Below are 20,980 nucleotides of genomic sequence, written 5' to 3' on the forward strand. Positions count from 1 at the left end.
TTAACAGATAAATTTTAGTAAAGACGGGAAACAAAAAAAGGCTTGTCGATAAGATCATATTCAAATCAGTTTGAAGCTATTTAGCTATGTTGTGCACAATACAAAAGCGTAGCATTACCATTCAAACTTCCAAGAAGGCAAAAGCTCAAAACGGGCTAGTCCGTACATAGATGATAGTACCAAATCAAGGGATGAAAAAATACAATAGATGCCAAAATCTAGGCAACTTTTCAATCATGCTAATGACATGGCTCTCCTCTTCTTTGTATTCACCCAAATCTTTAAAAAAATCATTCCAGTCAATTAATGAGCTGCTACATGCATCAATGGACAATAGCATCAAAGCATCCAGAGTATCCAATCCTAAGGCAAATCTTGAAGCATTTTTTATGAGATTTTGATGCGAAAAGCCACGTTCACATGCAGCATTGCTTGCTGGAATGACTAGACTTACCAACCATAAGCTCATCATTGTAGGAAATAAGTCCCACCAAGTCTTATTTGCACTACACACCTCCCATGCATCATGCATACTCTTGTTTTCCACAACTCAATATAGTTGTCACTCATACATCTTTATATGTCAACAGTAGTACTATCCACATTAAGCAAATTAAGTAATCTTTCCAACCATTCTTGTTTTCTCTTCCTTCTAACAATCTCATTCGATGGATAGGATGATGGACTAAATATTTTGAATGCATTAAACACTAGGAGATCCTCAAATTGTCGAGTAAGAGCACCCAAAATATTTTTCACATATGACTTTGCCATAGAAATGCATTCTTCAAGAGATCCAGTCTCTTTTGCACTTTCTTTGGGTGACGTATTCAAGTCCAAGCTCTCAGCATCTTCATTCTCAACATCTTCCTCGTGACACTCACCTGTTTGTGTTTCCTTTTTTTCCTTCTTATGGAAATAGGCTTAAACTTCAAAACATGGCTATGAGACTTCCCACTTGCATCTGCATAAACCAATTTACCCTCTTTTGCCATTCCCAAAAAAGTAGACAAGTAATTTGATCCAACACCAAAGTTATTAGCATCACTAGTAAGATATCTTCTAGTGATCTTTTCAAACGTCAAATCAATCAAAGCACCAATAGTGGTCACATCCATCTCTTGCCTTTGGAACTCTACATTAAGCTTGTTAAGCTCTACAAGCACATCAGCAAAAAGATGAATCATAAAATGTCAAACGTCAAATCAATCAAAGCACCAACAGTGGTCACATCCATCTCTTGCCTTTGGAGCTCTACATTAAGCTTGTTACGCTCTACAAGCACATCAGCAGAAATATGAATCATAAAATGTATTTGAAAGATAGTAGCATATTCATACCACTTCTTTTCATGAAGTTTCCATTGTGCAAGAACAGCAGGCATAATGTTGACAAGTCTTTCCATGACTTTTCCTCTTGAAATCCATCGCACTGAGTGAATCTGTAACGCTTCTGCATATGAAATATTATACTCACTCATGATCGTCCATAGTTCTTCATGTCTCTTCCCAGACTTTCCCAACAAATGAATACACTTTATTTGCAACTTTGTCAACAAAGGCATATACATGAGGATGAGACACAAACCCATCCTTTGTTGCAAAAGCTTGTCTGTGTGCAATGCAGTGTACACCCATGATACGAGGCATATCTTTTTGAAAACTTGCAACAAGACCTGTCTTATGACCAGTCATTATTGATGCACATCAGTTGCAATAGCAATGAGCTTGTTTACATCTAACCCATTGTCTTTTAGAAATCTAATCATTGCATCATAGAAACCCTTTGCATTTCCATTCTCCATGGGTAGCAATTCAACAAAGCAACATCTAGTATGTCCCTTTCCTTTGTTACCCTCATACGTAACATAGACAATCAAGTGCTTTTCCATAGTACCATCCATACTCTCATCAATGAGCACAGAGTAAAATGGACTTGCACACATCTCTGCTAGCATATGCTTCTTCACATGATCCTTTATGGTGAGCATCATCTCTCTGCCAGACACTAGATTCACATATGAGCCATACTCTTCAGAAGCGGGCATATTTGGCGTATGCATCTGGCAAAGAGATATACAATGGCTCGGGTATTTATCCAATGGAATATCCTCACATGCACAAAAGTAAACCAACTTCATACATGTCATGATATCCATTTTCTCCAAATGAACCCATTGAGTCCATACCATCATTAAGAGGGCCTCTACCCGTATCCTCCATATGTTTCTTGGCATTTAAGAAACACACAAAATCTATATGATCCTTGGTGAGAGAGTGGTCATGTAATGCCAAGATCATAAATGTTGTAGAACCTTTGTGAGTATGCATATTAACTCTTTTGGCTTCCTCACAATAACTGCATTTAATAATCTCCTCATTCGACATGTTGTTACATAAGAAAGCCCAAGGATGGATAAGAGTCCATTGTTGCCACCACCTTCTCTTTCTTTTCTTAATACCCTCAGGAATATCTACATCAACTTCAATTGTGCTAATACCAAGACCTTGGTTTGCGCTACCACTCGTATTGTCCACAGATGCATCTACATTTGATACACTGGACACTACATTTTCCACAATTTTCAATGCATTGCCAGCTTCAACACTATTTGTACGTTTGATCACAAATGCATCTAGCTTAGGCTGAGACTTTCTCTTCTTGTTTGCAAAAGAAAGAGAAGATGATCCTACTCTCTTGCTAGGATCCATTTCAATTGCACAGCTCTAGCCATGAGGACAACTTACCTAATCTACAAATTGACCATACACACCAAACTACAAGTCACATTGTTTCTTGATTTAAAAGCATACTGGAAGAAAAAACTAGAATATTTCATAGCGAATCATAATTAAAGAACATTGAACAAAGCTTTGAGCGTCAAGCACTTACATGCTTTTAGGCTTTGAAGGTTGGAGTCTACAAACACCCTTTGCCAGGTTAACTTGTAGAAGCAAGCTCAACTCTATAGCAATTCGAATAGCAGACAAAATGGAATCAGCAATGATCTCTCTTTGGACTCCACTAGAACCAAGGCTCTTGGCTCTTGGGTAGACAGAGGTTATTTAGCTTATCAACTATCATTGTATTAGTTGAGAAGAACATACCATATGTACTATGTTATGCACTCTTGAGTCGTGGCTTGCTCCTTCAAGCCTTGTGCTTCCAACCAACAATGAACACTACTCCCAGCCTGAATACCTATCCTATTTGTGCTTTCAGATAGAGCAATGGAGCATCTAGTACTGGTTGAAGTCTCCAGGCCCCAAGGACTAGAAGCACTTCCAGTGCCCGTAGTCCTCTCTATGCTGCAATGCAGTCACCAACAACCATCGACAGGCATGCAAACTTTGAGGTTGCTTTGATTTCAGGTGGGTGGCAGGTGCTATATCGATGGCAGGTGCACTGTGTAAGCAGCAGCATGCTACCTATTTGCCTAGCTATTCAGTACTACGGCTATCGCCTGCAACTCATGACTCAAGAGCAATATCTCCGGTTAGGATAAAGTGTACGCAGGTTTTCAATGCAGACTAAGGCCCGATGGTATTTTGTTCGGCCTAAGGACTTAGAAGTTAAAACTTTGATTTTAGAGGTTATTTTGACTCCGATTGAGCCACTTTCAAATTTGGGCATGGCCCTTGGGCATGGGCAATAGCGACATGTTCAATACCTCCCATGTTGGGGGTTGGATGGCTTCAACTTCTTGTGAAGTCAATATATCTCCGCTTGAGTTATGATTGGAGTAAATGATACCTTCTTTTGCACCCTCCTTAGAGGTGGAACGACATGAGCATCCTTCGAGCTTTGAGTCACTCGCTTCGAGGCCATCATATCTGTCACGCCAATGGTAGGATTGGGCAGCAAGCCAAGGGCCAGGGACTGAATGGCTCAGTACGGCTAGGAGCCGAGGGCCAGGCATGAGTTAAGGGAACCTACTTGCAAGGGCCAAGGGCTATAAGTAGGGAGGTTGGGAGGAGAACCACATGCCAGTCTATCCTTTGGCCTTTCACTGGTATCAGAGCTCACGGATGGAGGAGGGAGAAAGGAGATTGGCATGCATGGTCTCTCTCTCTCTCTCTCTCTCTCTCTCTCTCTCTCTCTCTCTCTCTCTCTCTCTCTCTCTCTCTCTCTCTCTCTCTCTCTCGGGTCGAGCCATCAGGTCATGGAGACAGGAGCTCGTGCAAATTCAGTAGGGTAGAGCCGTGGGAAAGGTCCCCTGGTAGTCGAGGACAGTTAGTCCGTGGGCACAACTGCTTAAGGGAGGAGGAAGGTCGTCATGAACCTGCATGGAATTGAAGGAGTACGAGCGGAAGTGTGACGCGAGAGAGAGTGCGAGAAGAAGAGCACGACGATATGGTGAACTCGCTCTACTGTAATGTGTAGAGCATAGTGAGTTCTTATTAGGTTTTTACAAAAGAATATGTGTACATACCTGGCGGCCCGCCCACTTACCTGGGCGACCACATTGGGCTTTATACCCCAACAACTTCCCACTTAAAGTCCAATGTGGTACTTTAAGTGTGAGAGAAGCTACTATACAAGCTAATATACAAGAGATGTAGAGAAGTGATGTACTACCCTACACCTAACTGCTTGCGAAAATGTGCAAAGCTCTCTGAGGGAAGTCCTTTTGTAAGTAGATCAGCAGGATTTTCTGTGGTATGAACTTTGACAAGTTGAAGTTGCTTATCCTTGAGCATTTCCCTGATGAAATGATACTTCACATCCACATGCTTTGTCTTTGAGTGATAAACTGGATTGCGAGCCAATTGTATAGCACTTTGACCATCACAATATAACACATGCATCTCTTCTTTGATTCCCAAATCTGTTACTAGTCGATTAAGCCAAATTGATTCTTTGCATGCCTCTGATGCTGCAACATATTCAGCCTCTGTAGTAGACTGAGTAACACAATCTTGTAATCTAGAACGCCATGATACTACTCCACCAGCCAATGTAAAGACATACCCTGACGTAGACCTTCGGTTGTCTAAGTCACCTGCATAATCTGAGTCTGTAAAACCCTTTACACTTAGCTCCTGACTCCCATAGCATATACGCATACTCTTTGTAGCTTTCAGGTATCTCAATATTCTTTTCACTGCCTCCCAATGTTTCTTGCCTGGGTTTGACATGTATCGACTTACTACTCCCACTGCAAATGCAATGTATGGGCGAGTAGCAATCATTGCATACATTAAACTACCCACTGCAGATGCATATGGAATCTTATCCATTTCAGCCTGTTCTTCCTCAGACACAGGACAATCTTGTTTGCTAAGTTTCACATATGGTGGCAATGGAACACTCAATGCCTTTCCCTTCTCCATATTGAAATGTTGCAAAACCTTGTCAATATACTCTGTTTGAGATAACAAAATCAACTTCTTTGATCTGTCTCTCTCAATGCGCATACCAAGTATATGACTTGCCTCACCCATGTCTTTCATGTCAAACGATTTTGCCATCTTTGACTTCAAAGCTGAAATTTCTTCCAAGTGCTTGCCAGCAATCAACATGTCATCCACATACAAAATAAGGATCAGCCAACTACCATCCTTAGCCTTCTTTGTATATAGACAGTGATCGAACTCACTACGTTTGTAGCCTTGAGAAAGCATAAACTTGTGGAACTTATGGTACCATGCCCTCGGTGATTGTTTTAAGCCATAAAGACTCTTTAACAACTGGCATACCAAATCTTCCTTGCCTTTCTCAACAAACCCTTCTGGCTGCTGCATGTAAATTTACACATCTAAATCACCATGCAAGAACGCTGTCTTGACATCCATTTGGTGCAACACCAAATCTATTATGGCAACCAATGCAAGAAAGCATCTCAATGTAGTCATCTTGACCACCGGAGAGAAGACTTCATCAAAGTCAATGCCTTGTTCTTGCTTAAAGCCCTTGGCAACAAGCCTTGCTTTGTACTTTGGCTGACTATCATGAGCGGTGATCTTATACCTGTAAACCCATTTACAAGGTAGATCCTTTTTGCCCTGTGGTAATTTAACTAGCTTCCATGTCTGGTTTTTATGCAGAGCTGTCATCTCTGACTGCATGGCTAATTGCCAATTCCCGGAGTCCTTCATTTGCACTGCTTCCTTGTAACATGGAGGCTCATTGCAATCAGTCAACATGACATAGTTCATAGATGGAACAAACCTATCAGGAGGTCGTGTGATACGTCCAGATCTACGCACAATAGGTGGCTCAGGCTCAGCCACAACCTATGGTTCCACTCTATCCTGTACTTGCTCCTCTTGAGCCTTGACATTTTGTCTTGCACGTGCAAGTCCATCTTCTTGGAAGACAACTCTTCTAATCTCCTCAACCCTCTCTGGTTTAGAATGATATTTGGATTCATTAAAGTGAACATCATTGCTGCGGACAACCTTTCTGGATTCGGGATCCCAAAGTCTGTACCCCATCTCACCAGAATTACCATAGCCTAGAAAGATGCACTTTCTACTCTTTGGCTCAAGTTTGTTCCTAAATTCCTTTGGAACGTGAGTATATACCTCACAGCCAAATACTCTGAGATGCTTGTATGAGGGCATTTTGCTTGACCATACCATCTCTGGCACTGAATCCTTCTACAAAACCTTGCTAGGAGATCTATTTACAAGATGAACAGCTGTTGATACAGCTTCAGCCCAAAACCCATTTGGCAGTTGTGCATTAGACAACATACTTCTGACCTTCTCTTGTATGGTCCTATTCATTCTCTCAGCAACACCATTTTGAGGAGGATTGTAAGGAGCAGTAAGTTCACGTTTTATACCTTTTGACTTACAAAAGTCCTGAAAGGCCTTTGAAACATACTCTCCACCATTGTCAGTGCGTAAGCATTTAAGCTTCTTGCCACTCTGATTCTCCACAAGTGTCACAAACGTTTTGAAAACACTAAACGCTTCATCCTTGTGCTTGAGAAAGTAAACCCATACTTTCCTCGAGTAATCATCTATAAATGTCATAAAGTAAGAAGCTCCCCCTAGAGATAGGTTAGGCATAGGTCCACACAAATCACTATGAACAAGTGCCAACTGTGTATCTCTTCTACTGCTTCTATGCTTATGAGGCTGCAGTGTTTGCTTACCATACAAACAATGTTCACAGAATTCAAAATCAGTAAATGAAAAGCCAGGCAAATAACCAGAACAAGACAAGATTTCCATTCCCTTCTTGGACATATGTCCTAACCGGCTATGCAACAAAGAAACGTTCGGCTGCTCGGTTACATTGATTACATTTTTAGAGACATTTGATACATAAATCATGTAAAGTCCTCCAGACTTTACTCCATGTGCTATTGTCATCGAACCCTTGGATATCTTCCACATGTTTTGTCCAAAAGTGGTGACATAGCCAGCATCATCAGGTAAACCTGTGCTGATCAAGCTCTTTGTAATTGCGGGAACATCTCTCACATTCTTCAACGTGAAAGAAGAGCCATTCTGAAACTTCAATTGAACATCTCCAACACCTAAGATGTCACATATCTGCCCATTGCCTAGCCGAACATGATCTTTAGTGGTCACATAAGAGGTAAACCACTCCTTGTTTGGAGACACATGAAGTGATTCCCCTGAGTCTGTAATCCAGTCACTCAGTGCATTTCCATCAGATGTTGTAAGAAGAGCTGAGTCCATTGTATTCTTCAAGAAGTAGATGTCTCCTGACACTAGACTGTCATCCTCTGCAACAGTGTTTGTCACATTTATTTCTTGAATCTTCACTGAGGACTTGTTCTTCTCACCATGGTCTTCTGCTTTCTCTTTGCCTTTTTCTGCTTTCCATTCTCTGCAGTCTCTTTTCATGTGACCCTTCTTGCCACAATGGTAGCATTCTATGTCACTCTTGCCTTTAGCACTGTGGGACTTGCTACGAGACTGATTCCTCTTTCCACCTTTGTACTTTTCTTTGGTCCTTCCCCTAACAACTAAGGTTGTTCCTTTGCCTTTGTCCATTGTCTTTTTATTGGTTTCTTTAGTAAGCATACTTCCTTCTACACCTGCTATGTTCAAACCATCTAGAGGTGCAGAATTACTCAAAGCTGTGCGAAAAGTGTCCCAAATTTCCGGCAATGTGATCAACAGGAACATAGCTCTAGCAGGTTCATCAAACTTGACACCTTGAGCTGACAACTGACTGTAGATGGTGTTGAATTCATTCAGATGATTGGACATAGGTGTCCCTTCTTTCATCTTCAAGTCAACAAGCTTCTTAAGCCAGTATACCTGTGAAGCTGCACTCTGCTTCTCATAAAGATCACTCAGCTTTAACCATGCTTGATAAGCCGACATCTCATCTGCTACATTGAAGTAAACGCTTTCTACCAAAGTGAGCATAGTGGTAGAAAGTGCCAATTCATCCATTTCGCTCCATTCATCTTCGTCCATATCTTCTAGTTTTATCCCCTTGAGCTTTATAGGTTTTATCTGCTTCTTTTGTACCAACACGTGCCAAATCTGCTTCTTCCACAATGGGAAATTGGTTCCATCCAGCTTCTTGATATTGTAAAGAGCAGTGTCCTGTGATCCAGCCATAGCTATGCTTCACAGTAGTTTACTTTCCTGGGAAAAATTCGACAGAGTTTCCCCTGTAAACTGACCTCTGAACCAATATCAACCTGTCAAATGAACCAAGAAAGCTTCAGATTCTGCAGAAATTTCGGCAGAGTCTCCTTTGTAAAATGGCTCTGGTGTACTAAAAACAGACCAAAAAACAGCTCAAAAAACACTGTCTCTCTGACACTGTAAGCTGTGGGTAAACCTGTACTGTCTTTCACTGTCCTGTCACTGTCCTGTAAGCATAGACTGCGACAATGCCTCAACAGCAGTAAAGCAAAGATGCAATCCCAACTGTCTAACTCACAGTCAATACATCCTAGCTGCCTATCTTAGGGTGCTCGAGGGATCGCTCCAAGACCTATATCACCGAAAGGATCTCAACATTCGAGAATCCCCCAGCTCAATAAAACCTCACTCGACCCTCAACAAAGGCTGTAGTAAATCTAACAATACATAGACTTCCCACAAAATCATACATCCACAAATTTCCCACTATATATTGTAACCGCTGTGGCAGTTGTTTGCTACGTGACTCACAGCCAGCAAACCCTCAACAGACATACATCATCTCTGACAATACATCCCATGTGGAAGTACCTGCAATGTCAGGATGAAAATCTCGAATATCAAGCAGCAAACACAATCTACCTGATGAACTAGTGGATGTCGCCTACAGTCTGTGTGTAGATGCGCCCGTGTCGTATGTGACACGCCTCCAAGAACTGTGAGCCGTCCTTCGATGTGTAGACAGCCACAAATCAACACTCCGGGAGTGCCGATATCCTCAGCACCTGCAGTCATAGGCCGAAACCCCAAATTTGCAGAGTCGGATCTGCACCCGCTGAGACCACGTAGTCAAAAATGGCCTGCGCAGAACTTTGTCGAAACCGAACGGTGGTCAAGATGACCTCAGAATGAAATTTGGGGCCGTGTCTTCGCCTGTCAAATCTCACTCCAATCTGAGCATGTGACTCTGGCTACCTGCAAATGCTGCCCCGAGCCTCGATCTGAGCTCTGATACCAGTTGAAGGAGTACGAGCGAAAGTGTGACGCGAGAGAGAGTTCGCGAAGAAGAGCACAACGATATGGTGAACTCACTCTACTGTAATGTGTAGAGCATAGTGAGTTCTTATTAGGTTTTTACAAAAGAATATGTGTACATACCTGGCGGCCCGCCCACTTACCTGGGCGACCACATTGGGCTTTATACCCCAACAGGAATTGCATGTTTGCGGGCTTGAAGGGTGTGCATGGAGCAAGGGAACATAACCCATTTCTGTTGCGATTCGAACCACGGCCCATGGCATGTGCTATCTCTCTCCTTTGCCTCTACGCAGCAGCCGCCATCGCTGTTTGAAGCTATATTTATCTCCTTCTTTTTTTGTTCCTCTCAAGTGGCCGCCCAATTGCCAGCATTAAGGCCGCCTTCCCGCTACAAAATTCGAGCTGCAAGATTATGCCATGATGCACTGTAGAATTCAAGATGCGAGCTTAGCCATGATGCACTGCAAAATTCAAAATGCGAGCTTATGTCATGCACCATAATTATGTGACCTCGATAAAGGGCCATAATTTGTTACGAAAAGTAAGGGTGTAGTACTCCACCATGTTGCATTTGACGTCCATGAAATCATGGCGCATCGAGGAAGGCTCTATGGTCATGTTTTTGAGTTGCCCAGGAGTCGATAGTGACAGCTCTATGGTCATGTTTTCGAGTTTCCCAGGAGTCGGCAGTGAAGAAAGTGGTTAACCTTGGACAGGCACACGAACAGATTATCAGGTTTACAATTTCACATTCTTGCAATTTTCATAGCTTTATGTATACAATTGAATTGCAAGAGTATTTTCTTATGTTAATCTCGGCCATGGTGCCTTGAGAGACTACCTACGGGTCCAGTATGACCAAGGTCAACATATTACGTCCAATTTTGGTAGTCATTACCATGATTTGGACTAAGGAGCACGTCTCTATTAGAGATAACCTCTACATGGGTTTCTACAAGGCACGTTTGTCTAGTAGTAGTGGCAACTCAGGCATGGCATGTGCCTTAGAAAATTAAGGCAACAATGATTTGCAAGGCCGATCATTAATTCAATTCTAAGCAGCAGGCAATCCAAAATGGTGAAGTTGACTCCACTGTCAGCCATGTCTGTTGAACCAAACATCAGTATCCGGAAAATCATTTCTTGGTTTTCTTCTTACTAGCAACTCATCCGATTCTTACGGCGACAGGCTTTGTTGGTAGGTGTACTTAATGAGGTATGCACTTGATATTTGTTTATTGAGCATGTGCTTGATAACTACGATATGCAATGGGCGTCTACGATTGATCATGGCTATCATTTATAGACTCAAGTATGTATGAGATGCACATACTTTGCACATATAATTCTATTTTTCCAGCAGATCTACAAGTAGACAAGGTCTATTTTTTGTGAATGATCGAGACGGTCGACTTTCTTTTGCTATGACATCTGTTTGTTAGCATAAATATCCTTTAGCTATGAGCTCTCAGGAACTCCATAAGTTGTTAAGGGAAGCAAGGCTTCCAATTCGGCATCTTGCATTGAGATTTTCCCGTCTAGCTTATGCTATGAGCATAAAAACTTGGAGGAATTTGTCAATTTGTCTGCATGTTATTTCATTACATGCAAAGAGGGTGTATATGATATATGCAACAACTCTCTCTCGTGCAGCAGCTATGGCTATAAGCCATCTTCCAACGAGTTTGTCCTTCAAAATTTTAAGACAACTGGTTACAGCAGGATGATCAGGTTAGACAATTTTAAGTTTTGCTTGTTTTGCTTATTTTTCCATGTTTTCACATTTATATTGGAAAATATTGTATGTTGTGAAAAGCAAAGTTCTTTGACAGTTTCACGTGAAGCAAGGCTTCTAATGTATACACTGATACAGCCCATTGACTTCAAATCAAGGGCATTGGTATACACTACTGAGAGGCGGAAGTAAAAAATACACCCGGTGGCCTCTACACCAAGACTATGCACAATGGCCTTATCATGGGGGGATACACAATAGAGGCACCACCTAGCAAGATATGCAGCTAGGATGCATACATATACACAATGAAGCATGCCATGGAAAACAATTTCAAGATCCACGCCCAAATGTGGAATGGGGTGGTCGGAGAATAAGGTGAGAGGAGTGGTGAATGAGTGAGAATGGGTTTGCTACTCGTGCATGTTAGTAAGGAAGATAATGAGGTAGGGGAAACTTGTGAGTATGCTCACTTATCATACAAGAGGTGGCGAATCCGCACACCTCAAGATGGAAGTAGCAAGATGATAGGAATATGAGAGGGAGAGAGAGAGAGTGTGTGTGTGTATGGTAGCGAATCCGCACACCTTTATATAAGCAGAAAAAAAAGGCAAGGAACAAGCATATACCATACTCACAATGAGATGTATCCAAAGCGACACAAAGTATGGCACCAAGATGGAGTGTGTTGATTGCTTGCAAAAGATGAATACAATAGGTAGAGTATGGCAGGAAAATGAGAAGGGGACAAGATCGTAGGAGGCATAATGGAGAGATGGGAGTTGATGGCGAGGAATATCATGAGTGTGTCCACCCTTCTTCTTCTTGAAATTGTGCCTTCAACCTTTAAATACAAGTGGTGTGGAGGTGTGGTGCTCATCTTTTGTGCATGGTGATGGTGATGATGATGGTGTTGTGATTATGCATGCTACAAGCATGTAGCACAAGAGTGTGTATGGATAGGTGTGTGTGCGTGTGTGTGTCTTTTTTAAGTGAGCTCTCATGGCCTCCTTATATAGGGAAGGAGGGGAGGATTTAGCAATATTTCTATTTGAGGTGAGTGTCCCACTTTGGTGACTAGGAAAATGGGGTGCATGTGATTGTGGCTCCCATCTTGTCTCCTCATTATTTAAAATACCAGAGTCAATAGAGAGAGAAGATGAGAGAATGTTGGTAGGATGTAGAGGATAGGAGATATTTACAATAGTCTAGCTTTGGCTAGACATAAGCTTATTAGGGAGAGAAGAGAGAGGTAAGAAATTTACAAGAGAGATTGTCAAAGGTGGATAGTTGTTGATGAGGATGGATCCTCCAAAAATGGTGATAGAATCACTCTAGACTTGCCAAGACCTCATTAAAAGAGCCTTGTCTCTTGTAATCATGCTTGAAGAATTGTAGAACCATAGCCATTCTAGAGGGAAGAAAATTGGGGATGGCCTGTGTCACCATTACACGAGAAAACTGGGGTCCACTACAAAAATCATATCTCCGTGTTCATAACTCCAAAAATTCTGAAAAAAATTGAGCTAAAAGTTGAGATCACGAGCTACATCTTTCTTGTTGAACGCTCCTTCAGATTCGGGGTTCTTCTCTACTTAAAAAATTCAGCCAAATAATGTATATATTTGTGGCTGCAAAGGTCTTTTGGTGGTCCCCTTTGAGTGGACTTCTCTCTTGCCTTCAAGTGTAAGCTCCTTCATGTGTATGAAAACATGACCTAGAGTTTTGAAAACATTGGCAATCATCTAGATGGAGGTATTATTGAAATTTGAAAGTGGGGTTGAGGTTTGAAAATGAAAACTAGTTAATAAAATATTTGGTAGGGTGGAATAATATATATACATGAAAAATATATTAGAAAATACTAAACTATATAATGTAATTTATATATCTTTAATATTTAAGGTCAAAAGAGATATCAACAAAGAAAGCTTACTTATTTATGCTACATCGTGATTGATTAGCATAAGTCCTATTTATTTAATAAAGGCTAAAACTTTTATGAAAAAGGGAAGAAAAATCAAAAGTAACTTATATAATAGGAAATATTTTGGTAAAAGGGCAAAGATATATAGGGGGGTTCCCATGCATGGAAAAGCTTGCCTCATTAGCCCTCCCCCGAAGGCTAGAGGTATTCATGCCTCTAGCGTCGTACTTGATTCTTCTTCAATTGAGGTGGAGGAGTCTCCCTCTTTGGGGATTTCCATCATAGGTGTTTGATCAAATCTCAAAAAGTATTGCTTCAACCTCCATCCATTGACACGTGTTTTGTGGAGCCTACCATCTGCATCCATCAATCGGTAACTGCCATTGGCGTAGCGCTTTCTAATGACAAATGGCCCCTCCCATCTGGGTGAAAACTGTTTATCCTTCCTAGTGTCAAACCTGTTATCATACCATAGGACCAACATACCTTTCTTGAGACCTTTTGCCCTAAGTCCCTTGTTAAAGGTAAGTCGACGTTGCTCTGCCTGTGATGCATAATAGTTGATAGCATCTTCTCTGTCTAGTTGAAGCCTCTCTAGATCAAGAATGTGGTTGTGGAGATGAGCATTAGGAAGTTCCACCTGCCCAGCTAGCACCCTGAGACTAGCCAATTGTACTTCAATGGGTAAAATGGCTTCCTTACCAAACACCAAGTGATATGGTGTGAACCCAAGGGATGTGCGAAATGAAGTGCAATAAGCCCAAAGTGCAGCCATAAAATGCTTGTCCCAATCACTTTTGTGATTGTTTACATGTTTAGTGATGATCTTGCAGATCATACCATTTACCTTTTCCACCAAACCATTGCATTGTGGGTAGTAGGGAGTTGAGTGTCGTCGTGAGATACCTAACTTGTCCATTAGCTCTCCTAAAAGGTCTCCTCTAAAACCTGGTCCCCTGTCAGAAATTATTTCAAGAGGAGTGCCAAAACGAAAACAAATGTTTTCAAATACGAACTTAGCCACTTCCTTAGCTGTAATCCGGGTGGTGGCAACTGCTTCAGCCCACCTGGTCATGTAGTCCACACCCATGATGATATAAAATTTACCTTATTGGCTCCTTGGCAAAGGCCCAATAGCATCAATTCCCCATTTCACAAATGGTCCATATGAGATTATAGGAGTCTGTGGCTCATATGTGAGCCTCCTATCCCCTGCCTTTTGACATTCCTTGCATGTTTTACACCAATGATGCACATCCCTATGTAGACTAGGCCATACAAACCCGGCTTGTAGAATCTTTCTACTAGTGATGTCAAGTGCAAAGTGTCCTCCACAAACACCATCATGGCAACTTGAAATGATTTCAGTGATCTCTCTAGAGAGAGGTACACGCCTAAGAATTTGATCCTTACCCTTGCAGTAGAGGCCGTAATTGATAAGGCGGTATTTTGTTGCCTTGCGCACAAGCCACTGCTTTTGGCCCTTAGTAAGATCCTTAGGACACTCCCCTGTGTCCAAGAAACTCTTGATGTCAGGCATAGCATCGCTACCTTGGAAGAGAGGCAGCTTCAACTTGATAGCACCCACCACTGAAACATCTTGCAACTTCTCTCTAGCTAGAGCATCTGCTTCTTGATTTTCTGCTCGAGGGACATGATGTAATTGTACAACTTGAAATTTCCCTAAAAGTTCCTTGACTTTGCGCAAATGGCCTAGCAAGCTATGATTTTTACAAGCCCAAGTTCCTTGTATTTGTTTGATTAAAAGCATGGCATCACCAAATACATTTAACCGTTGAATGCCCTGTGTCACACACCACTCTAACCCAAGAGTTAAGGCTGCATATTCTACCTCATTGTTAGAGTGAGAATCCAAGAGATTCCCAATGGATAAAACTTTATCCCCTTGCTCATTGAAGATGACAATTCCTGCTACAGCTTTGTCCACTTTCCTCTTGTAGGCTCCATCAAAGAAAAGAGAGTGAGCCTCCTCTACCTTAGGGACTTCCAGTACGGGTGTAATATCTTGATCATTTGGCTTTGGCCCCCCAAAGCTTGTAGCCTAGCTAGACCTTCATAACCTTTCTCCAAATGAAGAGAGCGAGAGCTATAGATACAAAAGTCATCAATAAAAACACGGATTGATTTTTCAAAGAATGGATGAAAAAAAAATGTTACATATCGCTGAAAAGTGGCTGGAGCATTAGTGAGACCAAAAGGCATAACTCTGTGAGCAAAACATCCCCATGGTGTGATGAAGGTTGTCTTCTTTTGATCTTCTTCAGCGATGCTAATTTGGAAGTAGCCTGAGTAGCCATCACATACCGTGTAGCGCTCATGTCCTGCTACCTCATTGAGAATTTCGTCTTGAAAAGGAAGAGGAAAATGGTCCCTCTTTGTGGCTGCATTAAGAGGCTTGTAATCAACACAAGCCCTCCACTTACCATTCTTCTTTGGTGTGACTACCACTGGAGAAACCCACTCTGAGTCTTCAATAGGATAGATAAAACCGGCTTCTAGCAATTTCCTCACCTCTTTGAGCAGGGCATCTTGTTGAATTACTCCTAGCCGCCTGAGCTTCTGCACTACAGGTTTACTTCCCTCCTTGAGCTTAATGTGATGTTGAACTACTGTGATGCCAGTGATTTTATCATATTCATCAATGAACAATGTGGTAAAATTACTTAGCATCAAAATATAATCTTCACGCTCCTTCCCACACAACTCACTAGAGAGCATTTGATGTAACTTACGTGCTTCTACCAGAGGTTGTATACCTGGTGTCTCCCCTTGGTTTGATGATGAGAAATCAGGTTGCTCCATCTTCTTAGGGTCCTTGAGAATGATCCCCATCACCTCAATGCTACTGTCACTTTCTTCACTCACTGTTGACTCCTCCTCTGAAGTGGTTGAAGAGTCACCACTAGAAAACTCATCCATAGAGGTTTCTAGATCCATGTCGCATTGCCGACCTTTCTTCATGTCATAAAGTATTGGCCTCCCTTTTGCATCCTTCATCTGGATTATGCCGGTGTCCCAGTCCTGCTTAGCTCTCATAGCCATAAGCCAAGGCCTCCCTAGAATGATAGGATAGCCCTCCCCTTTGTGTGGCATGACAAAGATGTCCACATCTATCTCGGTGTTGAATGCCTTTATCCTAACTGCATTTATGACACCAACACATTGAACTTTTAAAATTTTTGCCATTTTGGCTCGGCATGGTGCCGGCCGACTCACCTCTAAACCCAAACGGTGCATCATTTTTTCACTCATGACGCATATTTGTGCGCCACCATAGATGTAGATATTGGAGATGTGTTGCCCTTTGATGTAAGCATCCATCACTGGTAGTATGTCATCTAGATTCCTCCCAGAGATAGCCCCAGGTATCTTTGGCTTTGGTCGTCTCGTTCTAACCATCTTTGTCGATTGTCTCCTCATCCTAGGTGCTAGGTGGAGTAATTGGGGCCAGGTGATTTTTGGGCCCTGCACAGAAACATCTTGAACCAAATCATATGGTTTAGAACATTCACCCAAAGAGAAATCTACAATGTCAATTTTACGTCGTGACTTGGACGGCTTTTTGCTAAATTCCCCTTTAGTCTTCATCTTTTCTTCCTTTTGGGAAGATTCACCTTGCCTAGCGCGTTTTACCCCTATGGCATCTACTCCTTTAAACTTGGTCTTACCTTTTGCTACTCCCTTGATATCCTCCTCAACTTTCTCTTTTCCTTTACCTTCAAGACTGATGACGCTTACTGTTTGATTGCCAACTAGTGGTGAGGGTAAGGGTGGAATGAGAGGTTGTGGTGGTGGTGGTGGTTGTGGTTGAATGGGTGGTTGTAGGATTTGCATGGGTGGTGCTTGTTGTGGTGCCCTCGGTGGTGGTGGTCTTGCTCTCGATGGTGAAACCTGGTTTTGCCTGGCTCCTCTGTTGAAATTCTGTCTCCTTGGGTGTGGACAGTAGTACATGCCATGACCATCCTCCCCACAATTGTAGCAGTGGTATTCTTGGTTTTGCCTTCGTTGTCCTCTTCCTTGCTCTTGGTTGCGATTGTGTGCATGCCCTTGTTGTATCAAATGGACTGAGAGATTCTCAAGTTGATTGGTGATTCGATTGAGCAGGTCTTGCTGATCTTCAATTGGTTCTTGTGGTTGAATCCTCTGGGCGGCTGTTGTAGGTGGTGCTAGAGGTGGTCGGGTCCTAACGGCTTCCTCTTCATCGATATTCCTGGCTTGTAGGTGCAACTTCTTGTCTTTAAGGCGGGCCACTTCAACTGCTAGCTCATACGTAGCAGTAAACCTTCCCTTCACCTTCTCTTTAAGAGTTGGCCATAACCCAGCCACAAACCGATCCTTCTTTAGGAAAGCAGGTGACCCCTCATCCTCTCTTAGCGATGCAACCCATTGCCCCCATAAATCTACAAACTTTGACTCATATGATGCGTATTCCAGCATACTGCCCTGCTTCAACTCTGTCAACAATTGCCATAGCTTCTCTTATGTTGTGCCCTCTCCAAAACGCTTGACAAAGGCTGCTCTTAATAAGTCCCACCGTTCCTTGGTTGCTTGTGCCAAGGCATTGTACCATGATCTTGCCTCCACCTTCATTAGAAGTGGAAAGATGCACAAGCGCGAAGCATCATCATCTCTCGCAGAGATGACACATGCTATTTCCAAGTTGTCTAGAAAGTCTGCAGCATCCTCACCCACCTTACCAGTAAAGGTTGAAAATGTTACACTTGCCATTGTGAGAGTGAGAAAATTAACTCGACTTAGAAATCTTTTTTTTTTTTTAATAAATAGAGATTCAATACATGGGTGCTCAGTAGATGGAAAACATACTATACAAGGATGAAAATAACTACATCAAAAGACACTTCATGATTAATCATAGGGAGGATAAAGGGTAGAGAAGAGGTGTTTATCTCTTGCAGTCGTTCTCTACCAAACATGGTTGTAATGATCTGCTGATAAAACCTCTTGCGGTCCAAGATTACTTTGATTGATTGAATTTGTTGTGGTGCATAAGTTTGGTTCCTTGCAAAAGGCTGATGCGCTGGGTCCATCACATGATAATTCGAAAAGGCTCTCTCCTTCGTGGTGGAAGGTTATAGTCGGAGGTGTAGAGCTCTTGGTAGTCGAGGTCAAATTTATAGTACCACAGGACAAGGTTGTCTTCGTCTTCTAGCTCTAGGACTACCCCTCTAGCAAGCTCTTGGAAAATCTTGAACTCTCTCTCTTTGAGCAACTTCACTTTCCTGCAAGATAGAGTGCCATCTAGTGTATACACAGGTGTGATGAGGTAGGTGGTGAGTCTTACCACTTGTATTAATCCAAGTTGGATGGATACATAGCAAGCTGTAAAGTCGTCATCATAGCCTTGATTCACAAGCAACACCCCTTGAAGGTGGAGGGTCTTGTCTTTCTGCCAAGCAAAACCTGTGTCAAAGACCTTGTCGATGACAAGCTCCGCCACTTCACTCGGTAGACGACGTAGAATCCATGCTGCTGTTTCTAGTTCTTGGCTCATGAGATGAGAGTGAGGTATAGAAAGACTTTGGAGGATTTACCCTTTTGTTTTGGAGACAGGGTGATTGTCGGCGCTGGAAAACCCTTGAATCTTTTCGTGCAAGGGAGAGGGAGGGACCACGCATTCGTAGTAGCTTCCTCAAGTTGTGAAAGCTTGTTGTGGATGTAGGTGGAATAGGTGGCAAAGATGGGGACGTAGATGTAGAGAAGCCTGGTGCTACTTGAAAGCCTACCATTGTGAGAACGTCTGTGCGGATGTCGAGGGAGAAAATGATGGCCTTTTCTTCACTTTGGGTTGCACTCATGTCAAAGGTGCGGTTTTTGGCTACAATGGGAGCATGATGCAGCTTGTGCCTTGCTTTTACGCTTGCGGGGATGATGAGAAATGTAAACAATCTGAGTAGGGAAAGAGGGTCTTACCACTTCTTCTATGCTAACAATACAACACCCTGGCAAGAGTGTCTTGATGACTTGTGTCAAACCTGCTTGAAGCTCCTCCTCTTCAGTGGTCCAATTTGAGAATTCAAGAAGCCACTCGTCCATGAAGAGAAGTAAACATGTCAGCCTTGTAAACTAAAGGTTTCAAGAGCCCTCCTCAGTGGGGGCACCAAATGAGAGGCGGAAGTGAAAAATAGACCCGATGGCCTCTACACCAAGACTATGCACAATGGCCTTATCATGGGGGGATACACAATAGAGGCACCACCTAGCAAGATATGTGGCTAGGATGCATACATATACACAATGAAGCATGCCATGGAAAACAATTTCAAGATCCACGCCCAAATGTGGAATGGGGTGGTCGGAGAATAAGGTGAGAGGAGTGGTGAATGAGTGAGAATGGGCTTGCTACTCGTGCATGTTAGTAAGGAAGATAATGAGGTAGGGGAAACTTGCGAGTATGCTCACTTATCATACAAGAGGTGGCAAATCCGCACACCTCAAGATGGAAGTAGCAAGATGATAGGAATATGAGAGGGAGAGAGAGAGTGTGTGTGTATGGTGGCGAATCCGCACACCTTTACATAAGCAGAAAAAAAAGGCAAGGAACAAGCATATACCATACTCACAATGAGATGTATCCAAAGCGACACAAAGTATGGCACCAAGATGGAGTGTGTTGATTGCTTGCAAAAGATGAATACAATAGGTAGCGTATGGCAGGAAAATGAGAAGGGGACAAGATCGTAGGAGGCATAATGGAGAGATGGGAGTTGATGGCGAGGAATATCATGAGTGTGTCCACCCTTCTTCTTCTTGAAATTGTGCCTTCAACCCTTAAATACAAGTGGTGTGGAGGTGTGGTGCTCATCTTTTGTGCATGATGATGGTGTTGTGATTATGTGATTAGGGTTCATGCTACAAGCATGTAGCAGAAGAGTGTGTATGGATAGGTGTGTGTGTGTGTGTGTGTGTGTGTGTGTGTCTTTTTTAAGTGAGCTCTCATGGCCTCCTTATCTAGGGAAGAAGGGGAGGATTTAGCAATATTTCTATTTGAGGTGAGTGTCCCACTTTGGTGACTGAGAAAATGGGGTGCATGTGACTGTGGCTCCCATCTTGTCTCCTCATTATTTAAAATACCAGAGTCAATAGAGAGAGAAGATGAGAGAATGTTGGTAGGATGTAGAGGATAGGAGATATTTACAATAGTCTAGCTTTGGCTAGACATAAGCTTATTAGGGAGAGAAGAGAGAGGTAAGAAATTTACAAGAGAGATTGTCAAAGGTGGATAGTTGTTGATGAGGATGGATCCTCCAAAAATGGTGATAGAATCACTCTAGACTTGCCAAGACCTCATTAAAAGAGCCTTGTCTCTTGTAATCATGCTTGAAGACTTGTAGAACCATAGCCATTCTAGAGGGAAGAAAATTGGGGATGGCCTGTGTCACCATTACACGAGAAAACTGGGGTCCACTACAAAAATCATATCTCCGTGTTCATAACTCCAAAAATTCTAAAAAAACTTGAGCTAAAAGTTGAGATCACGAGCTACATCTTTCTTGTTGAACGCTCCTTCAAATTCGGGGTTCTTCTCTACTTAAAAAATTCAGCCAAATAATGTATTATTTGTGGCTGCAAAGGTCTTTTGGTGGTCCCCTTTGAGTGGACTTCTCTCTTGCCTTCAAGTGTAAGCTCCTTCATGTGTATGAAAACATGACCTAG

General features: G+C 42.4%; 1 pseudogene; it reads right to left on the bottom strand.

The window, feature by feature from the left end:
- Positions 1–234: 234 nt before the first annotated feature.
- LOC147455528 (uncharacterized) lies at positions 235–2,711 on the bottom strand (annotated as a pseudogene).
- Positions 2,712–20,980: the final 18,269 nt, after the last annotated feature.

This window comes from Adiantum capillus-veneris, chromosome 6 (assembly GCF_014529385.1).
Source record: "Adiantum capillus-veneris isolate H3 chromosome 6, ASM1452938v2, whole genome shotgun sequence".
In the NCBI taxonomy this organism is placed as follows: domain Eukaryota; kingdom Viridiplantae; phylum Streptophyta; class Polypodiopsida; order Polypodiales; family Pteridaceae; genus Adiantum; species Adiantum capillus-veneris.